Below are 16,988 nucleotides of genomic sequence, written 5' to 3' on the forward strand. Positions count from 1 at the left end.
TGTGTCATGTACAGTGCCACAAGAGAGGGAGCTAGGAACATATCTACACCCAGCTTAGAAATCAATGGCATAACCTTGATGCTTAGCAGGTGTACTTTGCGATGTAAGATGCCGCAAACCGGTTTTTACAACTAGAAGGGCCCCAAAGCCCTCAAAAGCTACTATCCATCACATGGCTAGTTAATACCACAAATCTGCCGTGTTATTTGGACCTGTTGACCCAGTCGTTTTAAACACACTTATTCAAACATTCAGGCTCTCTCTATTTTAAAACCTCACCACCACAGAAATGATTTAGCAGGACATAGGAACTTTATTCTTCCTTGCTAACATCAACACGGAGAGGCCACGGGAACAGCAGGGAAGCATATCTCATTGGTGGGCTGTCAATCACATCCTTGCAACCTTTTGGAGTAATCGGTTCATCGTCAGTCCAAAAGATGCTATTTCCACTCTATTCCTTTTGCTTTGACCCACTCAAAGATACTCCTGTGTTTGTAAGGAATAAGCAACCTTTTCTACTCTTCCCACTAGCGCTACCAAGCTTGGAGCAAAGGCAACCGCCTGGTTCCAGCACCGGCACCAAGCGGTCTGCCGGGGAAGGCAAGTACCTGCAGGGCTCAGTCCCTGTGGGAGGGAGCTAACCTACACACTGGTAAGATACAAAAATTCAAATTGTCATCTTTGCTGTCCACTCATCAAAGAATTATTGCAATTCCCTCATTTTTGATGATTCTAGTTCCTCCAAGCTGAAAGAAACCTAAAGGTCTGAGATCCTAACTAGGAGCAGCATCAGCACCGCTTCTAGGAAATGGCTCGATGCCAAGCAACGCGACACAGACCTCCTGGCAGGGCTATTTGTCCTTAACATTCACCAACGGGATCAGTTCAGAAGTCAAGCACACAAGTGTTCGGGACAAAAAGGGAAGGAAACACAGATGGACACAGCTCTGTAAACTAGTAACTAACACAAATCACTGGGGATGAGATTAACTCACCAATAAATGCAAATGGATTTGAGGCATTCAATGAAAGAAATGCATGCGATAGAGTAGATCTCAATATCATATCCACAGCTAATGTTTGTCATTTCCACTAGAAACCATCAGTAAGGACCAAAGGATGACATTTCCTTGAGATTTTATTTTTCTGCCTAACACAAGATCGTGTTTTGTAGCAGCCTGATCACTTGCCAGGACAATTAGCTGCCAGCGTGTTCTCACCCCCAGATGTGGTCAACCATGCAGCACAAATAAACATCATTCATTATTCTCTACAATAACTGCTGTGAGCTGGCCCACTAAGCACAAAGCAACAGTTATCGTGACTATGAAAGCAAGAACCCACATGAAGAATACAATTAGTATTTATGGCAAACCAGATTTCAAACTCCTCTTTCAAATAGTATGTGTTCTCAAGGAAAAATGGACGAAGAAGCCAAGAAACTCTATTTGCACTCACCTCCCTATATGCTAAATCTCTAGATGTACCAACGTAAAATATCCCCAATTCTAGACCTTATGTCATGTTGCCTAAAATAAAACTTCATAGTGTTTAAGTGTCAGCAAAGGATTGACACTTTTTAGGCATATGATTAACTCCACTGTTTAGGATCAAATATAGAAAACTGTTTTCATTAAGTTGCAAATGGAAATATCAAAGTACATATTGAGTACTTCTACAGTATTAACAAAGACAGCAAAATTAGACTTACTGAAGTCTTGTGCTAATGCCAAAAACGTAAAAAGGTGTGTAGGAAGCAAGTGCTACAGACATGTAGGCAAATATGTAAATTAAGGTATAATTTGTAAAATCCCAAAATCATGCAATGGATAGTCATTTTAGGATAGTTATTTTGCTCCAGACTGATTCTGAGACTGCCCTGGTTAGCATGATAAAACACCACTACGGTATGCATGGATGAGACAATGTTGTTAAGACCTTTATTTTAAGTTTAAAAGCCCAGCTGTTAAGCTCTGAATTTTACAATATTTGTAGCTTCTTCTTAAAGCCCCAACTCCAGTTGCTCACAAATGAAATAAGAAACTCAGGTACCCTTTAAAAACAAAGGAAGTTTCTAACCTTTGCAGTTGAATAGAAACATGAACAATCCTGCTCTGAGTACCTTATACTGAAGCTGCACTGGAGGAATAAAGAGTATCAGCCATGGAAAGGAGAGCAGGGGGCATCTGAAGAACCATCAAGAGAAAAGAAGCCAAAAAATCCATTTGATATATTGACCGCAGAGAGTTAAACACATTAACAATTTGACTTATTGAAGCATGAAACTGTTGAACCTAATATTCTATAATACAATAAGCACAAATTGTCCCAGTCATCGAAGTCTACAGTTAGATTGGAAGTGCCTAACTTTTCAGGTATGATTTCCGTGGTTTTGATCAATTCTTTGCAACTAGACTGCTGATAACGTACTGCATTACACAATGTCTACTCTAATATTTTAAAAAAGGACTTGTCAAAATAACTACATGAGCAATCAAGCAAAACCTTTCCTTTAAAAAATAAAATCAGCAACAAGCAGCCCGTTCGTAACTTTAAAATATTTACTAACACAACTAAAGGTTTAAAAATTAAGACCTTATTTTTATAACTTTCCTGGAGATATCAAAATGCTAAAATAGACAAGAATAGTAACTCACATAGAAAAATATGAGCAACTACATAAACACAAATATTCACCACACTCCTGTGAATAATCAGTATTTGATAAGAACTGATGGAAAATTTCACATGAAATCCTGAACAAGTAAACATCTACAGAATTGAATGGCTCAAAAGGAACAGAGCACCCTGCAAAACCACAGCATGCTGTACAATATCTAAAGCAATTGCTTTACTGAAAGCAGTTTTTCATTTAAGCTACATCAGGTATGTAATTTCTAAATATATATAGAAGTGTGTTTTTGAAAGTGAAGACAAAATTTGCTGTTCAAATTAATGGGAACATTAATAAGCTGGGACACGCAGTAAAAAGCAGCATAGGTTCTCACTACATTGTTTTAATTTTATGAGGTTACCCTAATGTGAACAGGGATAGATCAAGTACAGGTCCTCTACTTGATGAATCAGATATACCTAGGAGGTTACATTATCTAAGGATACCAGGGTTTCCAAGAAACCAAAAGAAGTACATGAACTTTTAAAACACCTTCTATTCTCATAACTCCATTATGAAACTCAGTGAACTCAGTTTGCCAGAACAGGAACTTACTTTCAACAATAAGCAACACAAATAAAAGGTACTACTTTGCTATAAAGACAGAAAACAATAAAGTCATAAATAATTGTGTTGTACTACTGACTAAACATACTAAATTACCTGAGGCGTTATCTAGCTTGTTTTCCACTCAATTAGCTTAAGTTTTATATAGGCCTTCAGGCGAGAGTCAAAAATACTTTTTAAGCTCAAGATAAAAATAAATTAAATTGCATATATGCAGACATTTGAATATGGGTACTAATTACACAGCCTGAACAAACCCCCTTTTAAGCCAACATTGGAGGAATATTTACAATACTGTCAATCCAGCAAGTTCAAAACTGCAAGTTTTAAACACACAGCACTTTCCTGCCAACATACTTTCTTTAGAGCAGGAAACCCCAAACCACTTCCCTGGTGCATTCTGCATAGGCACGGTTGCACAGCAGCCACGCTTAAAAGCAAAATATCTCTCTCAGGAGTGAAATGCACAGTCCTGCATGGGAAACAGAAGTATTTTGTTAACCACTGAAGAAATTCAAGAGTGCTAGAGGGGAATTCAAATCCCTCTCCTTACTGTAGATAAGAATGTCTAAACTAGCTAAGAGGTATCACCTCAGTGAGGCGTATCTAACACCTTCCTCCCAAAGACAGGTCTTTAACCTTTGCTTTTGGTCCCTGTAAAACAGTGATTCAGAGTCTGAAAACTACTTCTGCAGTCAGATGTACATCTGGGAACAGGTAAATATCTAATGTGCTTGAAAAGACAGCCAGAGGAAGAAGAGATGAAGGTAGCTCCCACTACTCGCTTAATAGTGCCGTTGTTGGGACACTTCCTCAAGAAGTGAGAAATGTGGGCTCCTATTAGTCACCAGCCTGAAGAGATTTACTCAGGTCCATGGAAAACCCAGAGCTCCTGTAAGAACTTGAAGCAGTCTGAGGTAGAAGAGCGTTGCTAGATACTCAACTGCACCCAACTTCGTGGTGTCCCTACCCAGGAAGGGATCTTCAGGTAGTTACGTTTTCAAAGCAAAGCCTAAGTAGATACTGTCTTTCAAGTACCTCAGTAGCTCCCAAATACATGGACCTTAGAAGTATGTACAACCCTTAGGTCTACTTCATGGGGTGAGGCGTCCAGTTTCTGTGCTCAAAAGAGAAGGACTGTAACATCTTCCAGGGTTTATTTGAACCCAGTGCTTCAAAGCTTTCCTTTGCAACTACAAGTCCCAAAAACTTACTTTTTTGAAAAAATTGTGGTTTTATTAGTTACAAGATCACAAGTTCCAGGCCCAAGACAGCAATGTTTTCAGCTCTAGTAACTGTAAGAGTACTGAGTTGTACTTGTAAAACTGGAAGTTAGCCTGGGGCTGGTACCTGTTCCCATCTTGTTGAATGTTACTGTACAGTGAACTTCCTGACTTTTCCAGCAGCACACTCCTAGTTCCAGTCTCCCACAGCCATTGGCCATGGTCATCTCAACAGCTTGTTCCAGCATGTATGTTTTCCTAACCACAGCTGTAGCTCCACCACTAGTGGTGGAAACTTTGCCATCAGCACAGAGCCACACTTCGTATGCTTAATTCACGTTTTCAGTCACACTGAATCTCTCGTTGCCCAAAACTGTTTCCCTGCTGCCACACACAGCTCACAAAATGCTCATGGGGCTTGTATGTTGTTTCTATCCCTTGATTTCTTGGTCGAGAGAGGTAAAGCACCCTCTCTTGCCCAGCTGCAACGATAACAGAGAGAAACTCCCTAAATGTAGACTGCACAAGGGGACTCCTTTCAAGAGTCGGTAAACAGGGGTCTCCAAAATACAGCTTAGTGTACATCCTTACCCTTGAACCTTCAACCTCCATAATTAGACTACAATAACTGAACAAATATATGCCAGCATTTCTCTTTGGTTTTGGTTTTCTACACTAAATCCTATGGCTTCTCAAGCTCTTAACATAGGTCAGCTAGAGAGAAACTAAATAGCAATGAAATGGCTTTATTTCATTGTCTTTTGCACAAATGGAATTTCTCTACAAAATTCTAAGTTTTCACAGTGGTTTTAATAGTCAGTATATAGGATTGCCATGTAAAGTAAAAAAGAGATTAAATACTCATCTCATGCTACTTTAAAATAATAAAAAGCAAATCAAGCTCAGCTTCGAATGTCTAATAAAAACAACTGTCCCTGTCCCCCTGTGCTGCTAGAGGGGTAGGAGGTAGAGAATTCGGGAGTGGAGTTGAGCCCGGGAAGGAGGGAGAGATGGGGGAAAGGTATTTTAAGATTTAGTTTTATTTCTTATTATGCTACTCTGATTTTGATTGGCAATAAATTAAATTCATTTTCCCCAAGTTGAGTCTGGTTTCCCCATGATGGTAACTGATGAGTGATCTCTCCCTGTCCTTATCTCAACCCACAAGCCTTTTGTTATATTTTCTCCCCCCTGTCCAGCTGAGGAGGGGACTGATAGAGCAGCTTTGGTGGGCACCCGGCATCCAGCCAGGGTCAACCCACCACATGGACACACAGTGATAGATTAGGAGGACCAGAGAAAATTAATCAAGATTGCCCACTTTCCTCTAAGCCTAGGAAAACTGAAAAAGAATGTCAGTTTTAAGAGTATGTGAGAACTGGGAGTACCTGAAAAAGTTTGTTTCCTAATTCATTCACATAACGCAAGTCCTTTTTGAAAAATGATACAAAAGGATCTAATATTAGTGTAGAATGAGAAAGCAGTTCAGTTGGTATGTATCAGTATACAACTGTTTAGTATATAGAATTGCAACAATTCATATACCTCAAGAGCTGCCCCAGCAAAAATAGGATAGACACAGACCTCTTTTAAAGGTACAATCAGAAAGCCTACCTAAATTGCAGTAGTTTCTAGGACTTTCAGCTAGCACAGCAAAGCACTGCAATCAGCAGTGGCGTTTGGCATACTGCAATTGGTGACAAAGATGTAAAGCTAAGTAAGATTCAGTAATGACACAGTTTGTCTGACATATTCCAGTTGTGCCAATGATTACCTACCAGTGTGAGCAGGGAAGCTTTATATATTTCCTGAGACAGATGCACAACTACTGTATTTCAACATAATTCAGTGAAAAGCTGACCTGAAAATTGTCTTCAGACACATTAGGTACTGGAAAAATGACCACACTGCCTTCCAGCTGCAGCGTGCTGAAGGGCAGGGAGTTCTAGCCACCATTCTCCAACTCAACTTTGTCATAAAAATTATTTTATGACATCAAAGTATTCAAAAGACTACAAAGGAAACTGAATTGAGAGGTATGAGCTACCTCATACAAAACTGCAAAAAAGGATACTGCACCTTAGCTATGTGCTTTGGAGGGTTTGGTTTTTTGTTGTCTTTTTTTTTTTTTTTTTTTGACTTGCCTCTTTTTTTTTTTTTTTTTTTTTAAGGCAAACGTTTTACCGAACAAGCTATATAAACAGACAAGCACAGAGGCTTTGTGAAAAATCTAATTGTCTCAGCATTCACCTTCCTTCTGGGTGTACAACTCTCCCTGCATGCACAGGTGGAAAAGCAAATTTTCTGAGCAGAGGTAATAGCCAAACTTGGCTTCCCAGCTTCCCTTTTTCGAGAAATTGGCCAAATATTATGCTGAAGGCATAAGCCCTAGGCATGACCTAGGGCTCAAATGTCTGTTCCCTCCCCAGCTCCCATACTCAGCAAGTGCTATTTTATATAAACTGCCAGTCTGATGCATTTTCATTCCGTTGGGTGGATGCTTAACCAGAACCCACGAGCGTACAAGCTCTCACATTTCAGCTAGTTTGAAATAAGATATACCTTTCTGAGCAGAATACTCATTCTCATGTACTACTACATAAGGTAACCCAGAACAAAATATACAGCCCCAGATTCTTCTGCCAAAGTATTAGCATTTCATTCATTGAGGAGAGTGTTTACCCCATTTAATTTTAGAAGCCTTCAAATAAGGAATTAGGAGCCTTCCAAAGTAAGGAATTCTTACAGAGGGCACTGTGAATGCAAAAATTTACATGGGAAGACTACACAAATTCACAGAAGAGGAATCCACCAAAGGGTAATAAATCACATCTAAATCAGAGTTCACATCTGGTTCAGTCAGTCTCTGAACTGGAAATACAGCTGGGAGGGTGTAAACTATTTCCTGGTATTCTCACCCTCTTCCAGTATCTATTGATAGCGCTTTTGGACACTGGATCCTGTGTCACAGACACAATGAGGATACTCTTATGTATAGACATTGATGGCTGACCTAGTCACCACTGGACACAATACACTCCAAGAGAAAGGACGGGGCACGATTCAACTCACCTCTACTTTAAAAGGACATGAGCTGTGCCTGTTTGTCTGCGCTGCCTACAAAGGCAGCCCAGTGTGACTGGCTCCGATACAGATCTCTGCATATATTCAAACAAAACTCACTCTGACAGCATTCATGACAGAGAACAATAAACAGAGCTTAAAAACAGATTTCAGAGACTGCACTCAGTTTTCCTTTTTTCTAAGCAACTGATAAAGACAACTCTTCTGCAGTGCTAGAGCATTGCAATGCTTGCATCCATCCTACTGAAACAGCTGTAGATATCCAATTAAAGTTGTTGAATATCTTTGCTGGCAGCAGTTCCAGTTGAAAGGGAAGCCCTTGCTACCTTCCTCCAGGCTAATGCTTTACCCCAATCCTCCCCATGCCATCCTCTCGGCTGTACTAGTACACTGTACCAGCAAGTACAACCATCCTTGCAAGACTTCATGCTAAATCAGATCAATTACCCAATCTGCATTAAAAAGACCTTTTCATTAATTTATTTTTTTTAAACAAGGAAGAGTTCCTCAATCCCCTTTACCAGGAAGATGGAGCCCAGTTGTACCAGGGCATTTAAGGGAGAGATGGAGAAGCAGAAAACAGCAGCAGGAAGGTGAGGCTGCCAAAGCCAACATTGCCTCCAGAAGAAACGCTTGTCGGAGAACAGCCTCCATGATGTGCATAAAGGCAGGTAAGATGAATTCCATGTCTGACGCTGAGGGTTTGCTTACATATACAGTGCAGAGCAAAACAATGGCACTTTCATTGTATTTTAATGATTAGCAACAAAAAAGGGAGCAAAATAGTAACCACCTTACAATGTCACTCAAAGGGTAAAGATCTATCCCCATGATGCACTGACAATGCCCATAAAGCTACAGAAACACCTTCCTGCAACTCCTGCTGTGCCAGCTGCATAGACCTCCTGCCTCTGCTGGGTCTGGTTGTACATGACTGGCCCTTTGGTTAGGCTCACCCAGCACGTACCGACTGAAACGGGCAAGGAAGCCGTCATCTAATCATCTCAGCTAGTAGATCTGAAGGGGCAGCAATTCCTGCAGGCACAAATGAAGTCAGAACAGGACACATAACCCTGCCAAAGAGAAAGCAGGTTACATTCCTCTGCAAAGGGATGAGAGGAAGACTCAACCACAGCAATCTAAGGTCATCTTATTCCAAATGTAGTGGATCCACAAGAGACTTTTAGTTTTGTTTACACCATACAGTACAGCAGAGTGTCCAGGAGCCCTGAAAAAGCTCTGAGGAAGCTGGTGCATCTACCTAGAGAAAGGTAGGACTGTGGCAAGAAACTAACATCTCTTCCACAACTAACATACCTTCAATAGCAGACTGCACCCAACCTGGTGGTTGTAACTAATCTGGTTTCAAATAGTTCAAATAACCTTCCAGAAAGCTCCACACCATACTAATTTATGAGTGGTGGCTTCACTCCTCTAATGTGAAACAGGTGTCTTCACACAGACATTGCTACTGCAGTCTATGGCATGGCAAAGCATTAGATTTAAGCAGAGCTGTGTCAGAAGTCATGACACATCTGCCACTTTAATGTCATCTGAGCAACATGATCAGCGTGAATCACATTTTACTTACTGCCTGTTAATCCAAAGGGAAAACATTGTGGTTGACAATTTGTGAAATAGTTTACATTTTCCTTTATCAAACACAGGTCTATCATTCATTACACACACTCCAACGTCACTGTTGTGAAAGAGACATTTGTATTCTCTAACGTCATCACAAGCAAAATCTGAACTCTCATGCTCATTGCACAAGCATTATGAAACTCATCACAACCTTTTTTTCCTTCTTGAATTCATTACCTTTGGTAACTGCTTTGTCTGTATTTCAGTGACAGAGTGATACAGCAAAATCCCACAGAGTACTGTGGGAAGCATATTTTGCAATCGCTTGGCACTGCTTTAAATGCTCTGTTTGCCACAATACTCCACAAATAGTAAAACCCAACTAAATCTTTAACAGAAAACAATCTTTTTGTCCTTTTCTTTAAATGGTGGCTTTCAGATCTGAAGCGTCTCCCAGGTCTGAGAAATAGCGTGCCTGGGTCTCAGGACATGTCTTCACTGCCTACTGCTTGCAGAGCCCTGGCAACATGTGTCTGCCACATAACTCATACCTTTTCAATCCAGTGGATGTTTGCTCCACAGACCAGTATGACATGTTCTCTCTAGGCCTGAAGGAGTGAAGGGAACGTCTGCAGACAAGCAGCAGTGAGGAGTATGCAGCTGCAGGAGTCATCTCCACAGCCTCCATAATTCAACACTTGCAGCATCCTCATCAGAGATGCTTGCCCAGGATGCAGCTCTTGCACAGTAAAGCATTGATGACCAGCAGTTTGATAGCTACGGTGCTAGATTATTAATGCCACAGTTCTGTGGAGCATGGCATTATCAAAAATAGAAGGAGGACCCAAATCTGTTTTCTCCAACTCAAAACGGCCATACTACCATCATCTCTCAGAAAGGTGCCTTTAACTGTAATGGGATCAATGACATATGCTCGTGGAGGTGGAAGGAGGTGCAGTCTTGGCAACCCCACCTGAAATCAGGTTGCTTGTAGGGTTTGTATTTTACAGTTGTCCCTGTGCAAAGGTTATATACAGCTAAGAATATACCCAGTTAGTATTTCCAATTTCTGTATAAAATGTGTCATTATGTCACTAATTTTCAGTTCTGCTGTAAAGAAACAAAGAAAGTTTAAAGTCTAAAGCCAGGCCCATAATCTAATCAAGATATTCAACAAAAATGTTAATTAAACTGCCTCAACCAGGAGAGAAGGCATAAATTCCTTGTGCCCCATCACAAGGACGGGTCATTCCACTTTCAGATGGAGAGTAGTTACCAGAGTTCCTGGTTTGAGAGACTGCAAACCACTTTACAGAAAGGAGCTGGGGAGCTGCAGCTTTACAAACCTTCCCAGGCATGTCCCCAGGTCCATGCTGAACCCTCTAACTCACCACTCTCACTAGCCGAGATTCTGGATCAATGAAGAGAGAAACCTAGTATCATATATAAGCTTAATAATGCATGTTGGAGTGAGGGGGTTGCTTGTAATATGGGCCAATAATCATAAACCTGTGCACTTAAGTAAGCACTTCATCATCCTAAAAAGTATCTGGTGGTAAAGTTGACTTAGAGAAAACTGGCCTGCCACTTCTTTGGACATGGTTATCTATTACGCAGGAGCAGTCTTTCAAGCTGCTAATCCATCTGGTACACATACTGGGGATGTGACTCTTGTTACAGGTTCTCCTCTTCCCCAGCCACAGAGCTCTGTCCCTTGGGGCTACCCTTATGTGTGGAGTTTGCCTCAGCATCCAAGGGGACGGAGAAGTAGTTTCATGTCCCCTATTCACAGAGGGGCTTCACCCACCCTTGTACAAGTCATGTAGGTGCAATGATATTCTTTTTCAGTTACAGTAAAAGCTGGTAAAGCTAAATTCATTTTTGGACAGTTCTCTGTCAGATCACCCCTTGAACTAGTACCTATGCTAATAACGCTTTTCTTGGGCATCTCTCTTGTAGCTCAAAGATACTTTTTTTCCCAAACCAGTCAACTCCACACATCCACTCAATTCTTTGAATTACTTAAAGACCAAGTAAGCCTGTTAGTGCAGGGGTATTTTGGCAATACAGTATAGTAGGACCTATAAATGACTCTTATGCCACTGAGGTAAGCTGTTCTTTATGCCAACACTCTACAAGCACTGCCATGAACTAAAGAAGTTGTAATAATACAAGGAAAATTTTCCAGAACAAACATATGTATATACCAGGGACTTCTGCCAAAGCAGGTCATGGATTCACATCTTTTCACATTCTTGATGAACAAAAGTATGCTGCATTCAGGTCTCCAGCACAGACCTGACCTTCCTGACACTTGTACAATGGCAAGAATACCATGTGTAGCTCTGTAATGTGCATCAGAAGAACCCCATGGCATCTAGGCAAGCTTTGCAAAGCCCTCCTCAAGGAAAATTTCCAACTATGGGGAATCAAGCCCCGAGTTTTAAACAGTTTGTACTGATCACTCCCAGCCAAATCATGAGCATGAACTTACTGTATTTTCAGTCACGTGGGAACCAATAAATACTGAATCTCAGCTTATCATATTTTTAACCTCAAACATAAAGCAGAAGACTCCTCTCAAAGTTGTTTGACATTCATCCCAAAAAGCATACAATTAGTAGGCGAAATAGTTCCTTAAGGAACTAACATAAGGACAATGCACAAACCACAAGAAAGACAGGTAGAGATTTCCAGTGATTTCAATAGGTTTTGGATCAACATGGTATTTTTCCTACTACATTTCTACTACTATAAGTTTTCTACTACTTCTATCTAGTACATGATATGTAATTACAAAAGATAATTTTTTTAATACTATTTATTTAGTTACCTCTCCTCCTTCCATAAGACTGGAGACGCTTCACTTGATTGCTGTCTCAGGTTAATTTTACAGTGGTGGAAGGCCTGCTTTCAACAGAATTAATTCCAGTTTGCCACAGCATAAGTAGACGCTGAAAATTAATTTTGTTTGATGACTAAAAATTCTTACAAAAGCTATGGTATGGAAGCCAATCTGGATTTTAGCCACACAGGAGGGGAAAGGTAGAGGAAGAACGTTCTGCAAAATGCTGCACGTCCTCTGCCTTTAATAAACTCTGTGGGCTGTATTCACCTCCACTAGTTTTCAATGTTCAAATTTGACCTCCAGTCATACCTAACCAACTATGCTCCTCTCTGTCCCTCCCTGTCACTGGAGGAAGACAGATCGCATGCTCTGGAAATACCTCTGTTTTTCAACTAGTCCCTGATTTCAAGCCTGAAGTTTAAGATGGCTAAAATAAAGTAGTACGAACCTTATCTTGAAAGCACTTACAGCATGTTTAACACACAGAAACAGAGACACGTACGGTAGCTAGAGAAGACATGACCTAAAAGTTGAAATACAAGGAGTATCATGACATTCATTCAAGTTGGATCCAAGTGACAGCTATACCAATGTATATTATCCATGCAGCACTGTGCTGCAGTGTGTGGATGCATTGGAGCTAGGCTGCTTGGCATGCCTCTGCGTGGTATAGACAGGTTGTATGCATTGACAGGATCAACTCTTAGGGTCTACTTACATTTTGATAACACAGGAAGGGTGAGGTCTTCTGTGTGCCTGTATATGCTCTATACACAGGCATACCCTTCAAGGCTACTAAGAACAGGAGAAGCTTTGATCTTGTCAGCAAGCTGCTTTCTACATAGCAAAAAAATATAGAACTCATGTATTTTCTTAACTTCAGTCTGAGAAGGAGGCCTGTTTTCAAAACCAGTTAACCTAACAGGGCTTTTTTGTGCAGAAATAAATCTCCTTAATCTCTTGCAACTGTACTTCAGACATCTCCAGTTCAATCAGCCAAAAGCAGTTTCAACACCCCAATGATAGCAGTGCCTCCGCTCTTTTGGAAGTGCTGTTTTCAACCCTTAGAGAACAACAGCTGCTTTGTGATCTTTTGAGTCTTTGTGTCTTTGTACCGGTAGGTCTAAGATCGTCAGTGCCATCGTATTTATCTTCCTGTGCACTCAGAACAGGAGCTGAGTCATTACAATCACAGCAGTCCCACAGAACTCTGTTGGACTGGCTCCCTTTCCGCAACTTTGGTCTCAGGAGTTGAATAAAAGATGGGAGGTGACAGTAGTAAAAGTGCCATTCCAGAAAAAAAAATTAAAATAAAATCACATCAACTAAAACTCTTCACAAATATGTAACAATTAGGGCAAACATCCAACCATAGCGTAAACAAATTTATTTAAAAAAAGAAAAATGTTGAAAGGATTATTTTAGAGAATAAAACAGATTTTTTAATACAGATTTCAAGAAAAGCTCAGCTGCCATTCACAAAATGGAGGAAGATGAAGGGTGCCTTTGCCCTTTCACTCTGTAAGTCCACGCTTAGGGGATTCCTCCAGGATGAGGAACAACGATACTTATCCCTTCTCTGCTCGATTTAAAGAACTCCCCTTGCAGATCAGAGCTCAGCTACTACACAAGGTGCTCTCATGCTCTTCTGCTGAAGACATCCTATTCCTTTAGTCTATTCATTGGACTAGAGGTAAAACAAAAAAAACCAAAAACTATCATCTAGTGGTTAGTGCATTACTTCAGAGAAGTTAGCTAGGGTTTTGCTCCAGTTAATAAAAGAGAACTTAATTTCCACATGCCACACAGGATGTACAACAGTTCTCCTAAGTGGGCATGTACTATACTGCTAACCAGATATGCTAGCAAAAATTTGAATCAAAGATGTAAATTTTTGCTCAGGAGAACAGGTGGCTGGAGGAAAAATATAGCTAATTACATTTCCTAAATTTAAAATTTCTGGTAGCATACATAATTTTTTTTTTTTTTAACATTACCATCTGCAAGGGAGGTAAGCATAAAGAGTAAGGGATCCATTCGGTAAGTAACAGTCTCACAGAAGGACAGTTTCCCATCCTTCTCCTAACAGTATAGGATAATAATTACATACCAGGTGGAATTCAAATACATGTGTCTGTTGGGATATAACTCTCGTGATCATTTATCATAACACAAAAAAGATAAAATAATTCAAACATTAACCCTAAACTACGTGTTTTCTAACCTTATTAGTTAGTCCTGAATTTTCCCTGCATCCAAGAAACACCCATAAACACATTATAGTTCCCCCTACGACTGTATCTACTTGCCATCTTTATTCACAGGTTAAACCTCTGACAGGAGGGTTTTGCAAGAGAGCTTCTCTGTCTACAGTTTCTGACTCTTGACACCCTGTTCCAAGATGCCACACTCCTTTTTCTTTGCACAAGTATAGCTGCTGCCAAAATTGAATCAGACTGGAAAAGCTAAAAGTTAGGCTCAAATCAAGGTCAAAAGCAGCACTTACCCTGCAGGTCCCCTGTGGCTTTTGGATAAATATAGCAGGTGTCACAGTTATGTGCTTATTATGAGAAAGTGTTAACACTATTACCCAAAGCAGAGAAGAGATACAAAACCCTTCAAAAATAAAATATACTGTAAAATAGGTTTTTCATACTTCTAAAACACCAAACAGGGGAAAAAAATCATGACATTTTAGGATTAAGAAAAGTTCTGGTAGAGGTTTAAGTGACTGTCAAATATAATAAAAGTATTCAGAATACATATCCTCATGTAGAATTAAGGTTCAGCACCAACCTAGAGTCAAATTAAGAAGTACTAACCATAGTTACTTCCAGGAAAACAGGTAAAATGACATAGATGTTTCCTATAGATATATTACCATTATCATTACTGTCATGGGGATCAGGGCTTCTGCAATGACAATTTTTAGCCTAAGCAGATTTCTCTCTTCAGATTCCCTAGAGAAAGACTGATTTCTCCTGGCACTAACTCAGAGCACATTCCTAGATTTAAGCACCCCTGGGGTGATTTCAGACATCTCGAGAGAGACTCCCTCAGTAAACTTTGCCTTGCGAGTACCTCCCAGAAGTACCTACACTGCAGCAAGAATTGTACAAGCATTTAATAATGAGGCAATCCTTGCTCCTCGCAAACTCGTAGGTATAAGCTGACAGAGAAGGAGAGAGGAGTATAATGTTATCAACCAAGAGTACAGTACAACAGGGAAAGCATGAGGATGGCACAAGAGGTGAGAGTCAAAGCACTCAAGTTGCAGAAGCACTGTCAATACAATTGCTACACTGCTGCAACATCCTTCTGCCCACATCTTACTTTTTAGGATAAAAGGCACTCTACAGTATCTTTTAAGCGTTTCCACTGCCAGAACTTGTCACGTCCACAGTAAGCAGAAATGGGCTTGGACATCAAAAGTTTAAGATGTTTCTTCAAGCTTCTCCATAAAAACCATTTTGTTTCTTCCAAGTAATTATCTCAGATTTATCAGCGCCCACATAGGCCAAAAATAACAAAATCTTTTTTGGACTAAGTCCATCACAAGAAGAACATATGTGCCTACTTACAAACTGAAATTTATTTTTTTTATTTATAAATAAAGATCCATTTGCGATTACAGTGAATATTTCACACCCAGTATTTCAAAAGACGTTAAGAAACAACCATGAGGCACTCATAACATTGGCTATTTAACTGCAACACATGAAGCAGAAATGACAAAAAAGAAACCTGGTGACACCATGGAGGAACAGGCTGAAGCAATGATTCCCTCCATCACTCCATCCTGCCCTATTTTGTGCTGGCCTACAAATCGCTCTCTCCCCCACCTTTCCTATGGTTTGGGAAGGAGGAACAAAGAACATTGAGAAGGTTTGCTAGTGTTTCACAGAGCTGAGGGACATGGTGGACTTCTAGGAAGAAAGAACCTTAAGGCATTAGGATGCTGAGCCCAGTCCTCTGTATTTGCAGGCAAAACCACAACAGATGACTAAGTTGCTACCACCCACACACTACAGGCCACAAAATCCTTCCCTGCAGCCATAAAAGACTTAAGACATGTTATAAAGAAAAAATTGCCTGAAGCCAAAAATCACAAATACATCAAGTGCCAAATAACTCTAAAATTAAAAAAAAGATATGCTACCAGTCAGATGCAAATTCTTAAGACTTAATACTCAATCAATCCCACGCTTTTACTAAGGCTATACTGTGGTAGTACCTTCAGCTCAATGAAATTGGAATTACATTTTATGAGCCACTCCTGAAGGATAAAACAAATGACAGCCCCTAGCCCTAACAGCTTACTTTCATTTCTGACACAAATCTTTACATGGCTTTCAAGTGACTTTAAAAGAAGTGGCAAGCAGTTAATGCTACTTAAAGTCTGTTCACATGCTAAAAATATGCAAGTTATCTTGCACAACCTATTTTCTTGTGTGCTGATAAGTTTTCATTGACTTGATAGCATCAATATAAAGCGCACACTGAATTTCTTCATATGTAAAAAGCAATTCTAAATGGAAAAGACAAAATAATGAATACATACTGCTGTATGACACATGAAAAACCTTGGGAGCCATATGCCAACATGCTAATAATTTAAAAGCTATAGCCTGAAGCTACATCCAGAATTAATTAGAAAAGAATTACAAGTTTTCCTTCTAAAACTCTTAGAGTATTTCCATCAAATTAACGTGTCACATATTAAAGTCACCTGCAATGTCAATACATGTATTGTTGAAGAGATTAGTTTTGTTAATGATAAAAACAAAGTTTATTAAAAAAATTAACACACTAACACATATATCCCTAAGAAGAAAAAGAAAACAACCTTCTCTTGTAGGATTGTTTCACGCATTCATTGCTATGTCCCAGACCTTTCCTCTGAGCATCTACAACATCCACAAGTAAGTTTCGCATATAAGCTCTAATTACAGTCAATTCAATTGCCTACAGTTAAGCATCTCATGCCATTTAGACAATTGGTCAG

General features: G+C 39.9%; 1 protein-coding gene across 2 annotated transcripts in view; it reads right to left on the reverse strand.

The window, feature by feature from the left end:
- Positions 1 to 16,988, reverse strand: part of SLAIN1 (SLAIN motif family member 1) — a 52,841-nt gene that overhangs the window by 22,657 nt on the left and 13,196 nt on the right. The gene's annotated exons all lie outside the window — the stretch shown is intronic.

Source organism: Buteo buteo, chromosome 14 (assembly GCF_964188355.1).
Source record: "Buteo buteo chromosome 14, bButBut1.hap1.1, whole genome shotgun sequence".
In the NCBI taxonomy this organism is placed as follows: Eukaryota; Metazoa; Chordata; class Aves; order Accipitriformes; family Accipitridae; genus Buteo; species Buteo buteo.